Raw genomic sequence first — 16,104 nt, 5'->3', positions numbered from 1 at the left:
GATGGACTCCAAAGGAAAACCAAGTGGTTATTCTTGTGTGACTCTTCTTGGATATAGCCTAAACAGACAAGCCAGGGGAAAACATCTTAAGGCAAAACTTGTTAGGAACAGAAGAATAACCTGCTTCATCTTTTTTGACCATCTCAGCATTTTATTTCCTAATGAACTCCAGGGCTAGAGGGTAGAGAGATGCCACAGTGGGCTAGACGGGGCAGTAGGCCAAGTAACTCCTCAGCAGTGACCCAGACTGAGTGAAGAAAGGGTAGGTAATCTCATTTCCTCATGGAATGAGAAGATTCTTTCAAGCAGCATAAGGAAACATGACCAGTTATGAGGGAAAAAAGAACAAAATGGAAGTGGATAGCTGTTCATCTTAAAAGGTTTTCAAGTCTGATGACAGGATTTTTTGATCTTCACCAGGTGCAAAGTTTTAGGAGATTCCAGCTCATTAATGCAGAACCTTAAGTCTCGTCCTGAAGGAACCCGTATTAGTTTCCTAGGGCTGCTAAAACAAAGTAACACAAACTGGGTGGCTTAAAACGTCAGAAACGTATTGCCTCACAGTCTGGAGGCCAGAAGTCTGAATCAAGTTGTCAGCAGGACGGTGCTCCCTCTGAAGCCGGTAGGGGAAAATCCTTCCTTGTTTCTTCCTAGATTCTGGAAGAAGCCATCAATCCTTAGCATCCCTCACCTGTAGCTGCCTCAGTCCAGTCTCTGCCTCTGTCATCACATGGTGTTCTCCCTGTGTGTTTCTGACATCACATGGCATTTTCCTCTTTTTATAAAGACAGCAATCATGTTGGATTGGGGCTCACCCTAATGACCTCATCTTAACTCAGTTACATCGACAATGAACTCATTTCCAAATTGAGTCACACGCCCTGGGGGTTAAGCCTTCAGCATATCCTTTCTGGGGAACCCCAGCAGTTCATGTCCACATCTTACATGCATTCATTCACTCTCCAAGTATAAAACACCTGTGCTATGCCTGCTGACCCCTCCAGAAGCAGCTCCACAGAAGCAGGGTAGGTGTGGAGTGGGAGGTAAATAGAGGTGTTCAGGACACAGAGGCTGGATAAAATTCCAGCAGGGGCGGCAAGAGTCAGGTAAGTGACAAACAGAATGAAACTGAGAAATGCTCACAATTTTGTGTAACACCTTACTAGAGTACAAAAACGAAAAGAGAGTAAGTAGCAGTGTCACCTTCCCAGTAGAGACCAATGAGATGAGGTCTGTAAAACACAGCAGAATGATCACTTTCTCTCACATTTAGTGCCAAAGTATATAGTTTTAAGGCAAGTTTACAACATTTTCTATCAGGATTACAATTTTTCTATTAAAATTAAATTGTGCATATATACTCATGAAATCTTTTCCAAAATTTTTAAACATTGTATTTCAGAATAATTGTGCCAGGAAAGTAAGTTACCTAAATAAAGGCACTAAACTATTTGAAAATAGATCTTTCCGGTTTTTTTCAAAGATATATATTCATTTAAATTAGCTTAATACACATTGTCTCTTAGGAATATGACTGGCTCAGGTGATGCAGATTCTACTTCCACTTCAAATATATGTAGAAATGCTTGGTAAATATAACACTGTTTAAATACAAAACTAATCTTAAAGGAAATGCTAAGTTCATAAATGAAAGAGTAAATATAAGCGTCGGTGCCTCTGCCCCTAGGAGGAAAAGAGTCCACCAGACCCCAGTATGGATCTTGACAGCAAAAGGTTAGGTTTTCAACACCTAGTTTTATTCAGGGATATGAGAGTTGGAAATAAAGCACTTAAATAAAGCCAGGACCTTGATAGAGCCATCTTTTCCATGAAAAAAGTGTCTACAAGTAACAAGGAAGCCTGTAGTCTGTTCAAAACACTGGATAGGGAAAAGTTAAGTTTTTCAAGAAAAATTAAAATTGTATACCTAATGAGGTGTGAGATCTAAATGTGCACTACCCAATTGGCACAAACACTCAAGCTGGGAAACGAGCTTTAAAAAGAAAAGTACATGGAAACTAGTGTTTCTCACAGAAGTAAATGGACAAACAACAAAAAGATACAGGTACTTTATAAAGAATCCAGATCACATACGACTTCCACAGATAAATAAGTGTGACTATGAGCTAAACCTAAGAAATTTTAAATCATTAAAGAAAATAAATCACTATGAGAAAGTCAGCAAATACAAGAGGATAATCAGCATGCTATTTAAAACCTTCAAACAGTATAAGAAGACTCCAAAATAAGTATAAGTAGTAAAAAAAAAATAAGAATATGAAATAAAGCACTAAGAAAATTAATGACACTATTTTAAAAGGCAGATTAGTAAAAGAATCAATCATCTTTCTAGAAATTAAAAAGACATTGTTACTAAAATCTAAAATGCAGAGAATGAGTAAAACAGTACATGGAAAATAGTTTAGAAAAAATTACCCAGAGCTGTTAAAAAAAATAAAATTGTGATTACAAGGTTAAAACATAAAGAGCATAAATTGAGAAAGTCCAACATACTTCCAATAGGAGTTTCAGAAAGAATAAAAGAGAAAATGGTGGCAACAGAGAAGTTTAAGAATAATAGTGGAGAATTTTCCAGAACAGAAAATCAGTCCACAATTTAAGCAGATAAAGTTAATTCTAAGCAGGAATAAAAAATAAATTTGCACCGAGTCACATCAGAATGAAATTTCAGAATACAATATCAAAGAGAAAAATCTTAAGAGCAACTTGGAGAAACAGAGATTACTTATAAAAGAATAACAATTAAAAGGATTGTAGATTCGCGTCAGCAAAAATAGAGGCCAGAAGACAGTGAAAAAATGTCAGTCTATAATTTTATACAAGTTAAGTAATTATTTAAATATAAGTTTTCAAACAAAAATAGAGAAGCAAAAGACAAAACAAAAACAAAAACAAAACATGATAAATGAAGAGATAAACTAAGATCATCAAAATGAATCCAAATCAGTAATTACAAGAAATATAAAATATTAATCTCAAATGTAAGAAAGCAGAAATTCTAGGATAGGATTAAAAATAAAAATTATTTGCTATTTACACAAAACATACTTAATACTCAAATATATAGAAGTATTACATTTAATAAATAGGAAAAGATAAACCAAGACAATACCAAAGGAATAAAACCTGTGATGGCAATATTAATATCAGGCAATAGAAATTTTAGGCAAAATTCATGTTAGAGATCAAGAAAATCATTACTTTTAATAACATAGGGACAGTTCCTCAGGAAGATGATCCAGAATGTACCTCATAATATTGCTTTAAAATATAGAACAAAAATGGACAGAAATTCATAAAGAAATATCCCTGATAATGGTGAATAAAATACTCTCAAATACAATTCATATAAGAATAAAACTTTTATAGATGTGAAACCTAGTTAAGGTTTAAGACAAATTATCTCCACAGTCTTCTTAGTTACAGGACGCATAAGCCTATGAAACCACAGTTTAAAAAATCTTGCTCTGTCACAGATGATAAATTTTTAAATAATGAAGTTTAAATATAGTTAAGCTTCTTATGTCAAATAACTTTTTAAAAAGCAATAATCCTTTTTGACATAGTGCCTTTGTGTGTATAATAAAACTTTCATAAACATCGATGCTCAGAAAAAGTAGGTCACAAAGTCACACAGAATATTAATAACTAAGAATAAGCCTAGGGCTCTTAACTGTAAAACTCAGTGTTCTTTACATGTTGCCAAACTGCCTCTCAAGCATCTTAAAGGATTCGATGGAAAATATAACCATTGATCCATTTATTTCATCCAGTATTTACTGGTGTGTATACTGTCTAAAAAGTGCTTATGATGATGAATCAGATACACACAGACCAAGCACAGTACCTTAAACATTGATTTCCCAGTCTTTCCATTTGTGGGTTTCCTTCATCTTTCTCACTGCTCCCTCTTGGTCCCCATTGTAGGCTACTCTTTCCCTGCCCAACCTTTACCTCATCTCCAGGATTCCACTCTGCCATGTTGCATTCTAGGTTTTCTGTACCCTCTGACTGGGCCACCTCATCATTACATTTCCCTCAACTATCAAGCACTGGTTAAGCTAATGACTCTCAAACCCATAATTCCAGTCTAGATCTCTGTTCTAAACCCAAGGACAGATATCCATTTCATATTGGATACCTCTATCTACATACACTCACCAGTTACTCAACTTCCTCATCAGCTGAGGTTTACTAAAGTAGATTTTGTGTCTCTGCTTCTTGGATCTCTACAGATTTATTCTCATTTCCCATTCTTTCCCCAATATTGCCTTGTCTAAACTTCATCAACACCACTAAAGGCACTGCCCTTAAAAATGGACTTGTCACCGTCAGAGCAAAAGGATGACCTTAGCTACTAGTTCACTAGAACATACAAGTTTCTACATATAAACTTCTTTGCCTTACCTACTGTCCTCTCCCAGTTCCTCACTATTACACCCATTGGCTTTCATTCCCTCCTGACTCCTGTTGCAGAAGAGCTTCTTTTGCTTACAGAGATAGTCTAGTAAGGCCGATGGGGGTGTCAGCAAGATACTCCTCACAACTTCAAGTTTGCATGCTGAGAATGAAATTGGGAGAAGTGTAATTAACGAGATTAGCCATATGTACAAGAAATGTCCCTTAGTAATGAGTGGCTAAAGTGTTTCAGGAACATCCAGGCTCAGTGCCCTCAGCGTCTTCAGAAAATCATTAGCTTATCTAGGATTGCAGTTAATCAACCGAATCATAAAGACATGAGATTTAGAGACAGACAGTTTAAATTCCAGCTAAACTACTTCTACTGTAATTTTGTTCAACCTATTTAACTTTTCTATGCCTCAGTTTTCTCATATATAAAATAAGGTTAGTGGTACTTCACATAATTATGAAGATTAGCTGAGTGAATTTATACATAGCCTGTACATAGTATGCATCAATAAGGAGTTATGGAGACTGGAATTATAGCTGTAGAAATAGTATTAATTGTGGTAGAAGTTCTTTGCCATTTTTTGTTTTCATGTGTAAATAAGAATTAGTATGAAGCATAAACAAGATGTCTAAGGTCAGTTATGACCTGTACTGTAAAGCTGTCCCCAACAGGTCTAGGTCTAAATGAGCTAGTCCTCTTTCTCTCCTTTTTTCTTTTTAAATTACATGCCAATGACTCATTTATTTTATAACTGGAAATTTGTACCTTTGACATTCTTAGCTCACCCCCCCACCTCTGGCAACCAACCACCAATCTGTTCTTTGTATCTATGGTTTTGGTTTGTTTTGTTTATTTGTCTTTTATATTCCACATATGAGTGAGATCATATGGTGTTTGTTTTTCTCTGTCTGACTTATTTCACTTAGTGTAATGCCCTCAAGTTCCATCTATGTTGTCACAAATGGCAAGAGTCCATTCTTTTCTATGTTGAATAGTATTCCATTGTATAGATATACCACAACTTCTTTATCTTTTCATCCATGAATGGACACTTAGGTTGTTTCCATTAGCCAGTTCTCTTGATACATACATTCCTACATTGTTCTTTCAGCTACCATAACTCAATAGCCATTAAAATCATCCAATTAACTTTTTTTATTCTGATTCTGTGCTCATCAACCAACCTGCTGTTTGTAACTTGACTTCCTAGGTAACCTTCTTATCTAGGAAAAATATACTGAATATCCCACAGAAATAGTCCAGTCCTTGTGACATGTATACATTCCATTATAAAACACTGGCATTCTGGACTTCTCTCTATTTCTTGTGGGTTGATTTGGTAGAGTTCATCCCTGAGAGACTGGTTATCTGTGCGCAAATTGACATCGTGACATAAGAAATCCCTGGAGACAGGTATCCCTTGGAGATATTGCAGGTTTTGTTCCAGACCACCACAATAAAGCAAATATCACAATAAAGCAAGTCACATGAATATTTTGGTTTCCCAATGCAAAGAAAAGTGATGTTTACACTATACTGCAGCTTAAGTGTGCAATAGCACCATGCCTTAAAAGAATACATATAATTAAAAAAATACTTCATTGCTAAAAAATTTAACCATCATCTGAGAATATATAATAATAATGAAAAAGTTTGAAATATTGCAAGAATTACCATTATGTGACACCGAGACACGAAATGAGCAAGTGCTGTTGGAAAAATGGCATTGATACACTTGCTTGATGTAGGGTTGCCACAAACCTTCAATTTAAAAAAAAAAAAACACAGTACCTGTGAAGAGCAGTAAAGCAAAGTGCAATAAAACAAGGTATACCTGTATTTGGTCCTTGCCCTCCCCTCTCTGTTTCCTGGCACACAGATCCGAAAACCTTATGACTCTCTGAAATGATAAGTGTCTTTTTGTAGGTTAATGAGATGACTAGTGGCTGGGGGCCCCTGGAGAGACCCAAGGGATGGAGAGATGGTTGCCAGGGGAATCAACCAAGTGATTAGAAGGCTGAAATTTTCAACCCCACCTGCTGACCTCCTGGGAGAGAGAGAGAGGCTGGAAGTTGAGTTCAATCGCCAATGGCCAATGATTTAATCAAACATGCTTATGTATTAAAGTCTCTGTAAAAATCCTAACAAATGGGTTTGAAGAACTTTTCCGTTGGTGAACACACAGAGATGCTGGGAGGATGGTGCTCTCAGAGAAGGCATGGAAGCTCTGTACCCCTTCCCCTATCCCTGGACCTATGCATCTCTTGTATCTGGTTGTTCCTAAATTGTATCCTTTTACAATAAACTGGTAATCTGGTAAATAAACTGTTTTCCTGAGTTCTGTGAGTCATTCTAGCAAATTATGGAACCCAAGGAGTTCCATGTGGGAACCTCCATTTATATCCAGTCTGTTAAGACTTCAGGTGACAACCTGGACTTGTGATTGGCATCTGAAGTGGTGGAGGAGGCCGAGGCAGTCTTGTGAGACTGAGCCCGTAACTTGCGGGATTTGACACTAACTCCAGGTAGATATTCTCAGAACTGAATTGAATTTTAAGTCACCTAGCTGGTGTCAGGAGTATTAGTCGGTGTGGAAAAAATACAAAACAAAAAAACAAACACAAAACAAACACAAATAACCCTATACAGACCTAATCAAAGTTCTCCCTCTAAATGGATGATAATCTGACCATAACTTAACCTTACTGAAGTGATGCCCAAAGTGTCTGACCAGCATTACTCATGCCAAATTCATGTCCTCATCTTTCACTTTCAACGAAATTCCCCCTTAGTCCTGGGATACCATCCCCGTTTAGTTTCTTCCAAGATTTTCTCCCTTTTCTTTTGTGAAATTGTTCTTTCTGGTTCCTCCATCTTCCCACAAACATATCTAAGTTCCCTCTATGCTACATATTCTCTCATTTACCAGTTTTTCTCTCAAACTGCTATTTTTTTAATTTACATTTTTAACTGCAAATCTTCTTTAAAGAGTAATTTAAGATAAATATGGCTGATTAAACACACATTGACACAACACCCTCTCTACTCAAAATATATAAAATTATAGAAATATTTTTTAAAGTAAAAGTAGCTACTTGAGCTCCATAGCCAAAAAGAGAAAACTTCAGGTGCCATAAACAAAGGAATATTCCACAGAGGTAAGCAAAAGATAAAACAAAAAATCTCATGAAAGCTGGGACCACACATGGGCTATGAGGTTTGGGGCACTGACTGAAACAGAAGGCCTGGGAACTAAGTCTTGCACTGCACAAATGGTAGGAGGCTGAAACCTACATGAAGATAAAACCCCAGGGAGAAAAATTGGGCAACAATTAGAAAATATAAGAAGCACGCCAATGCTTTAAATGACAATTGACAGACATATAAGTAAGAAAGTCTCTCTCTGAAAAAACAAATATGAAAGGAATTTATTAAAAAATATGTTTAAACTTTTCAAAGACAGATTATCACTTATGAAATAAAATAGACAATAAAATTATTTCTATACTAATAACCAAATAAATAAAATGTAGTAACCAAAATTTTCCCTTTCTCTGAGCACCCCATAGTATACATAGTCCCCATTAAGAATTCTGGTTCAGAAAAACGTAATGGACAAGCTTTCAAGAGACAGAGAATCCCAATCTTATACTAGCTGGTCCAGAGAGATAAAAAATAATAAAAATCATTAAACTTGTTTTACTAGGGCAATGAGTCCAGATAGTAAAACTCTCAGATCATGAGAGTTGGCCAAATTTTACTTATGAAATATATATTAATAGCCAAGAAAAAAAAACATTTGCAGATCAAACCCAATAGGTTATATTAAAAATATGCTCACAAACATGTGCTTTTTATCCTTTCCTGGAAAACAAGAGTGACTAAGCAGTAAGAAAAATTGATCAACAAAATTTACCCTATCAACAGATTACGGGAGAAGAGTCATCTTACCACCTAAATATATTTTTAAAGCTCAATATCACTGATGAACACAGATGCAAAAATCCTCAACAAAATACTAGCAAACAGAATCCAACGGCACATTAAAAGGATCATATACCATGATCAAGTGGGGTTTATCCCAGGAATGCAAGGATTCTTCAATATATGCAAATCAATCAAGTAATACACCATATTAACAAATTGAAGGAGAAAAACCATATGACCATCTCAATACATGCAGAAAAAGCTTTTGACAAAATTCAATACCCATTTATGATAAAAAACCCTCCAGAAAGTAGGCATAGAGGGAACTTACCTCAACATAATAAAGGCCATATATGACAAACCCACAGCCAACATCATTCTCAATGGTGAAAAACTGAAACCATTTCCACTAAGATCAGGAACAAGACAAGGTTGCCCACTCTCACCACTATTATTCAACATAGTTTTGGAAGTTTTAGCCACAGCAATCAGAGAAGAAAAAGAAATAAAAGGAATCCAAATCGGAAAAGAAGAAGTAAAGCTGTCACTGTTTGCAGATGACATGATACTATACATAGAGAATCCTAAAGACCAGAAAACTACTAGAGCTAATCAATGAATTTGGTAAAGTATCAGGATACAAAATTAATGGACAGAAATCTTTTGCATTCATAATGATGAAAAATCTGAAAGAGAAATTAAGGAAACACTCTCATTTACCATTGCAACAAAAAGAATAAAATATTTAGGAATAAACCTACCTAAGGAGACAAAAGACCTCTATGCAGAAAACTATAAGACACTGATGAAAGAAATTAAAGAGGATACAAACAAATGGAGAGATATACCATGTCCTTGGATTTGAAGAATCAACATTGTGAAAATGACCATACTACCTAAAGCAATCTACAGATTCAATGCAATCCCTATCAAACTACCAATGGCATGTTTCACAGAAGTAGAACAAAAAATTTCACAATTTGTATGGAAACACAAAAGACCCCGAATAGCCAAACCAATCTTGAGAAAGAAAAACAGAGCTGAAAGAATCAGGCACCCAGACTTCAAACTATACTACAAAGCTACAGTAATCAAGACAGTATGGTACTGGCACAAAAACAGAAATATAGATCAATGGAACAGGATAGAAAGCCCAGAGATAAACCCACACACATATGGTCACCTTATCTTTGATAAAGGAGGCAAGAATATACAATGGAGAAAAGACAGCCTCTGCAATAAGTGGTGCTGGGAAAACTGGACAGCTACATGTAAGAGAATGAAATTAGAACACTCCCTAACACCATACACAAAAATAAACTCAAAATGGATTAAAGACCTAAATGTAAGGCCAGACACTATCAAACTCTTAGAAGAAAACATAGGCAGAACACTCTATGACACAAATCACAGCAAGATCCTTTTTGACCCACCTGCTAGAGTAATGGAAATAAAAACAAAAATAAACAAATGGGACCTAATGAAACTTAAAAGTTTTTGCACAGCAAAGGAAACCATAAACAAGATGAAAAGACAACCCTCAGAATGGGAGAAAATATTTGCTAATGAAGCAACTGACAAAGAATTAATCTCCAAAATTTACAAGCAGCTCATGCAGCTCCATATCAAAAAAACAAACAACTCAATCCAAAAATGGGTAGAAGATCTAAATAGACTTTTCTCCAAGGAAGATATACAGATTGCCAACAAACACATGAAAGGATGCTCAACATCACTAATCATTAGAGAAATGCAAATCAAAGCTACAGTGAGGTATCACCTCACACTGGTCAGCATGGCCATCATCAAAAAATCTACAAACAATAAATGCTGAAGAGGTGTGGAGAAAAGGGAACCCTCTTGCACTGTTGGTGGGAATGTAAATTGATACAGCCACTATGGAGAACACTATGGAGGTTCCTTAAAAAACTAAAAATAGAACTACCATACGACCCAGCAATCCCACTACTGGGCATGTACCCTGAGAAAACCATAACTCAAAAAGAGTCATGTACCACAATGTTCATTGCAGCTCTATTTACAATAGCCAGGACACGGAAGCAACCTAAGTGTCCATCGGCAGATGAGTGGATAAAGAAGATGTGGCACATACATACAATGGAATATTACTCAGCCATTAAAAGAAACAAAATTGAGTTATTTGTAGTGAGGTGGATAGACCTAGAGTCTGTCATACAGAGTGAAGTAAGTCAGAAAGAGAAAAACAAATACCGTATGCTAACACATATATATGGAATCTAAGAAAAAAAAATGGTTATGAAGAACCTAGGGGCAGGACAGGAATAAAGACGCAGACATAGAGAATGGACTTGAGGAAATGGGGAGGGGGAAGGGTAAGCTGGGATGAAGTGAGAGAGTGGCATGGACCTATATACACTACCAAATGTAAAACAGATAGCTAGTGGGAAGCAGCCGCATAGCACAGGGAGATCAGCTGGGTGCTTTGTGACCACCTAGAGGGGTGGGATAGGGAAGGTGGGAGAGAGACGAAAGAGGGAGGAGATATGGGGATATATGTATATGTTTAGCTGATTCACTTTGTTATAAAGCGGAAACTAACACACCATTGTAAAACAATTATACTCCAATAAAGATGTTAAAAAAAAAAAAAGCCCAAAAGCATATCCTAAAACTCAATATTCATTTCTGGTTTTTAAAAAGCTGTTAAATTATAATTAGAAGAAAACTGTCTTAACCTGAGAAAATATATTTACAAATATCTTTAGAGCAAACATTATGCTTAAAGAAGGAATTCTGAAAACATTCCTTTTAAAGTCAACCATAACAAAAAAAAAAGACTGCATTATCTCTTCTGCTATGCAGTATTGTACTGGATGTTCAAGTCAATTCAATAATACAGTAAAAAAGAAATAAAATAGAAAGACTGAAGTGTACGAAATAAATCCCCTCCTTTTCTTTCAGGTTGCATGATCACCTACATAGAAAACCTAAGTAAATTAGACGATCAGATTTTACAAAATGTATAAGAGGATTCAACAAGCTTGTTGAATATATAAAACATATACAAATGCTAGAATGCTGCTTGGGTCATTATCACAAATGGATGAGGTCACTGTGTGAGGGAAAAGAGCATCACCAACAGACACGCATTCGTCTGCTTCCTTTTTCCTCTGTATGCTGAGATTGATCACCTAGCTGTCCCCAAATTTAGATCTGTGCAGAGAAAACAGGAGAGATTATCACTGGCCTTCACTGTAAGCTGCATGTTCCAAAAGAGCCTCATCAGAACTCAATACAAGAAGCACTGGCCGTAACCCAACTAATAAATGACATCCTGCTTCCTATTTATTCCTTTGGGAATGCCCAAACCAAAATTTGGTTGGGGGGTGATTGTTTTCTGTTTGAGGGTTTTTCATTTGTTCATTTTTGCTTCGTTAATATAGGTCTAGAGCATCAAACTATCACCTTGAATGCGTATGCACACTAACTTGCTTTTGTGCATTGTCATAATGCATTCTTGTTCATGCTGTTTCCTCAATTAGGAATGATTTCTCCCTTCCCCAATCAAAAGTTTATTCTTCATAAAAAATCTGCTCAAATGTGTTCTCTTATGAAGCTTCCAGATACTTTCCAGTTAGTGTCATTCCTATGTTTATACGTGTCTGTTCCTATGTCCGTTTATGCATCACTGTGGGGCATCAAGCACTGCATAGGGAAGTAGCCTAACAGTATCTGTGGACTACTTTAAAGTTGATCCTAGTGTTGTCCAACAGCATTTTCTCCAATAAATGGAAATGTTATATATCAGCATTCTCCAGAACTGAAGCCACTATCTGGATATGGCTAATAAGCACTTGAAATGTGGCTGGTATGACTGAAGAAATGAGTTTTAAATTTTATTTTATTTTAATAAATTTAAATGTAAATAGTGGAACTCGAAAAGCTTTCTGTGACAGATAATGAAAATTATGTAGACTAATATGACATACTATTTGCCTTAGCTGACAAATAACTGAATTCAAATTCCTTTCCAACTTTAGTTATCATCTTACTTGCTGCTCTTTATAGATGGTCTCTGCAGTTGGGATGGACTTCATTAAGAAGAGAAATTTTAGTGTTGGTTTTAAAGGAATAGTTAACCCTTCAACAGTCAGTGTTAGGAATATTCCAGGCATGAGAAATGGGGACCACAGAAGTATGGAGGTGAAACTGTCTTTTGCTGGAAAAAATTAGTTTACTTGAGGACAGATTGTGGAAGGTATAGGCTAAGACTTGTACTTTCTCTTGAAGATTATATCCCATCTACCTACCTCTAATATCCTACTCAAGGATATAGTTCCAGTATTTTGTCTGTTTCTCTCCAGTATCATCAATTATTCCCTCTATGTTTATTTATGGATTCCCAGTACAACATAATGAAGCTGTTATTTCTCCCATCAAAAAAGGGGGAAAAATAGCACTTCTTTTGGCTCCTTTTCCCCAGCAGCATTCATCTTGTTTCACCTCGTTTATCTCTTCCATTTCTCTATGATCCAGCATTTGACTGATGTTCATCAACCGACTGGCAGTATTTGACACAATTTGTTTAGAGTGGATATTAGTATCTTTAGTCAGGATTCAACAATACTCAAGGAGACACAGGCTACAGGTCCTCTGGGACACCATCCTATCTTGCTTTCCCTCCTACCTATCTGGCAGCTCCTTCTCAATCTCCGTTATAAATAACAGTCAACTCATCCAGAGAGGTTAATAACTTATCAAAAGACCACAATTAATAATTGAAAGACCTGGACACCAAACTCCATTGTCTCTGACTTCTAAGACAGTGCTGATTACAGTAATGTTAAATACTTTTATAGGCTGTGGGATAGAGAAGGTCCCAGAAAGAGTTATTTCCCACTTGACTGTGCCCCAGGGAAGGGAAAACACAGAGATTAGAGAAAGATTGCTTCTTAGACATAGTTGCTTCATCTAAAAACTCTCATTTGATGTACTCATGCATTGTGTGAGATTTCCTAGATCACCAAGTTAATAATAGCATGTGGTCCCTCCTGGAACACAAAAACTTTATGATTATGGTCACTAGCAACTGATGTAGTCCACAGCTTCAGAAAGAAAAAGCCAGGGAGGGGGTGGATTAATTTAATTCATAAAATTAATTTAATCAGGTAAATGCATACTTGTACTATGGAATCATTATGTTCTCATGGTTGTTTCTTCCTGGGCATAAACAGACTCACAATTACCATATGAATTACCTGCACGAGAATCCAATCCTAATAACTTGTATTTGTTTAGTGTTGTTTGCTTTGCAAAATCTTTATATTTATTACCTCACTTAATGTAAGTGGAAATGGACTAAATTGATAAGAAGTACAATATTTGCAGCTTGCTTGAAAATCACTTAGAAAATTTTTAATTAATGTAGGGTATTGGCTCCACACCTGTGCCTTACAACCTGCCAAATGATTGCCCTCCAGGTGTACTTCAAGGTGTTGATCATTAATCTGTGTAGTCTAAGAATCCCAGAGTCTGATGACCTTATGGATGCTTTTTTTCCTATACATTGGTGAAAACTTCTAGAATTGAATATAGTGAATTATAAAACAGTGTTTCTTCTGTAAAGGTAGTAGAACTCTGAAATCTTTCTCTTCTGGTCCAAACCACACAAATAAGCTAGCAGTCTAGGGCAATAGGCAAAGTCCATCTGTTTAGTCGGGCATTTATCCAAAAGGAGAAAAAGATTTTATTTTCTCTTGCATGGATTTTTTTTTTTTAATTTAAATATACCTAGTAAAGGAAACTGAAACTGAGCCATGACGGCTATAATTGAATGTGCTGAGAATAATGCCTCTTCTCGGTATTTTTTTCCTAAATCTTCTCATACTCCACCTAACCACCTTCATGTAATCAAATATTTATATTTGCCACTAGATATTGAAATTAATATGTTCACATTATTTCTCTCTTAAGATTTTACAGTGAAGGGGCAAGTTTTCTTTTAGATCCTCTAGCTCTGCGCTCTTAGTTACCTGTTCAACAAATGCCTTCCTCACTGTACTGTAAGCTCCAAGAGTGCCAGGGCTGATCTGCTCCCCACTGTACACTGGCATCCAGAACGGTACCTTGACAAACAACAGTTTCTTTTCGCACAAGAAGTTTGCTCATTACTCAATATTGAATGTACAGTTAAGTCAATCCTTCTGTCAAAAACATTCTAAATGTGTAGATAAATACTCACGAAATGCCACAACTTAGATTCTTCAGATTTCTAATTCCGATTTCCTGACTGATATGAAGATGGAGTGCAAAGCAGTGTATCACAATACCAAGCCTCACTCATGACTTGAAAAGTCTGAATGCATGATGTGTCGTGTGATCCGACCATGATGGAAAATGAGGATGGATTCACCTTAAATGGAGAGCAGTATTTACCTACAATAACTAGCAGGGCATGGGCAGTATTTTTTCGGAAGTAGAGTTGTTATAAATTTGAAACAATAACAATGTAAGTCATCACTAGATGCCAACCAAAAGATCAGAGGGCACAAAACCTCTAATACAGCAACATGGTGTGTACAACTGAGGCAGATAAACTCTACTTGTACTGAAAGCTCACCCCCATCTCTGCACAGGGAAACTGACAATACAGGAAGGAATGGAGGGAAAGTGAAAGGAAGGGAGAAAGAGAGAAAAGGAGGGAGGGAAGGAGGAAGATAAAGAAGGAGGAAGATAGGGAGGGAGGGAGGCCACTTAAAACAAATTTACCTTAGATTCTTCTTGCATTAACTAGAACATAATGACTAATGTATTTCACAAAAGAATGCACTTTTTGCCAACACAAATGCTTAGCTGACAAGAACATGTAGAATTAGCTCAGATCTATCTTGTAAATGCAATAAGATTCAGTTATATCCAAAGGGCAAATCTGAAGGATTCGGGAACTGTTGTCCAGCAGTTCATTAGCATGAGAGACCTAAATGGCTCTTGGGAAGGAACCTACCCTCAGGCTAAAGAAGAGCAGCAATTTCATATACAGCATCTAACTAATATTCAGATGTGTCCTCAGCCCCAGAGCCCATGAACTTGCCCCAAGTCTACTATAAATGGCTGTGATTAAACTAAAGTCACTTCAGAACAGCTTCTGACTTCCTTCCAGCTGCAGCTTTGGAATCCACCAATAATGGAAGCTACAGTTTTGGCAACAGCAAGAGGCACATTTGCAGAAGTTTTCCAGAACCATCTCCACCATCATGGTACCAACACTAGAGCAAGAGGCTGCTCTTGAATATTCTGAGATACCACCTACAGGATTCTCTGGAGGGGAACTGAAGGTTCCATAAGAGTAGGGAGAGGTGAAATCAGAGAAACACTGATGCTATAATTGTACACCTCTTAACTCTTAACCTGTGTGATCTGGTGAAAAACAAAATGCACATATTCTTGAAACAAATAAACAATTTTAAAGCTTCCAAAAGGCCAATGCAAAAATATTCTTATTTATATGTTAAATGTTTCTGGTTTTCATCTTCTGAGTCAATGCCAAGAGCAAATCGTGCACATATCACATAGGAGTATAAAATGAACCACAAATAAGACTTGTCAGACAGCAAGTGGTTCAGCTATGGACTAGCTTCACACATTACCTCTCTAACACACACAGCAGCTGCACTGCAAAGAGTATGTTCTGACTGAAATCTTAAATAAGTGGAAAATGATAAAATCACAACTAGGATTAACTCAATAAACAGTCTCAGTCTTCA

General features: G+C 36.5%; 1 long non-coding RNA gene across 1 annotated transcript in view; it reads right to left on the bottom strand.

Annotated features, from left to right (window-relative positions):
• Positions 1 to 16,104, bottom strand: part of LOC102999809 (uncharacterized) — a 465,504-nt gene that overhangs the window by 307,682 nt on the left and 141,718 nt on the right. The gene's annotated exons all lie outside the window — the stretch shown is intronic.

Source organism: Balaenoptera acutorostrata, chromosome 14 (genome assembly GCF_949987535.1).
Source record: "Balaenoptera acutorostrata chromosome 14, mBalAcu1.1, whole genome shotgun sequence".
NCBI lineage: Eukaryota > Metazoa > Chordata > Mammalia > Artiodactyla > Balaenopteridae > Balaenoptera > Balaenoptera acutorostrata.
Note: the sequence above shows the minus strand (reverse complement) of the source record. Positions and strands in the feature narration are given on the sequence as shown.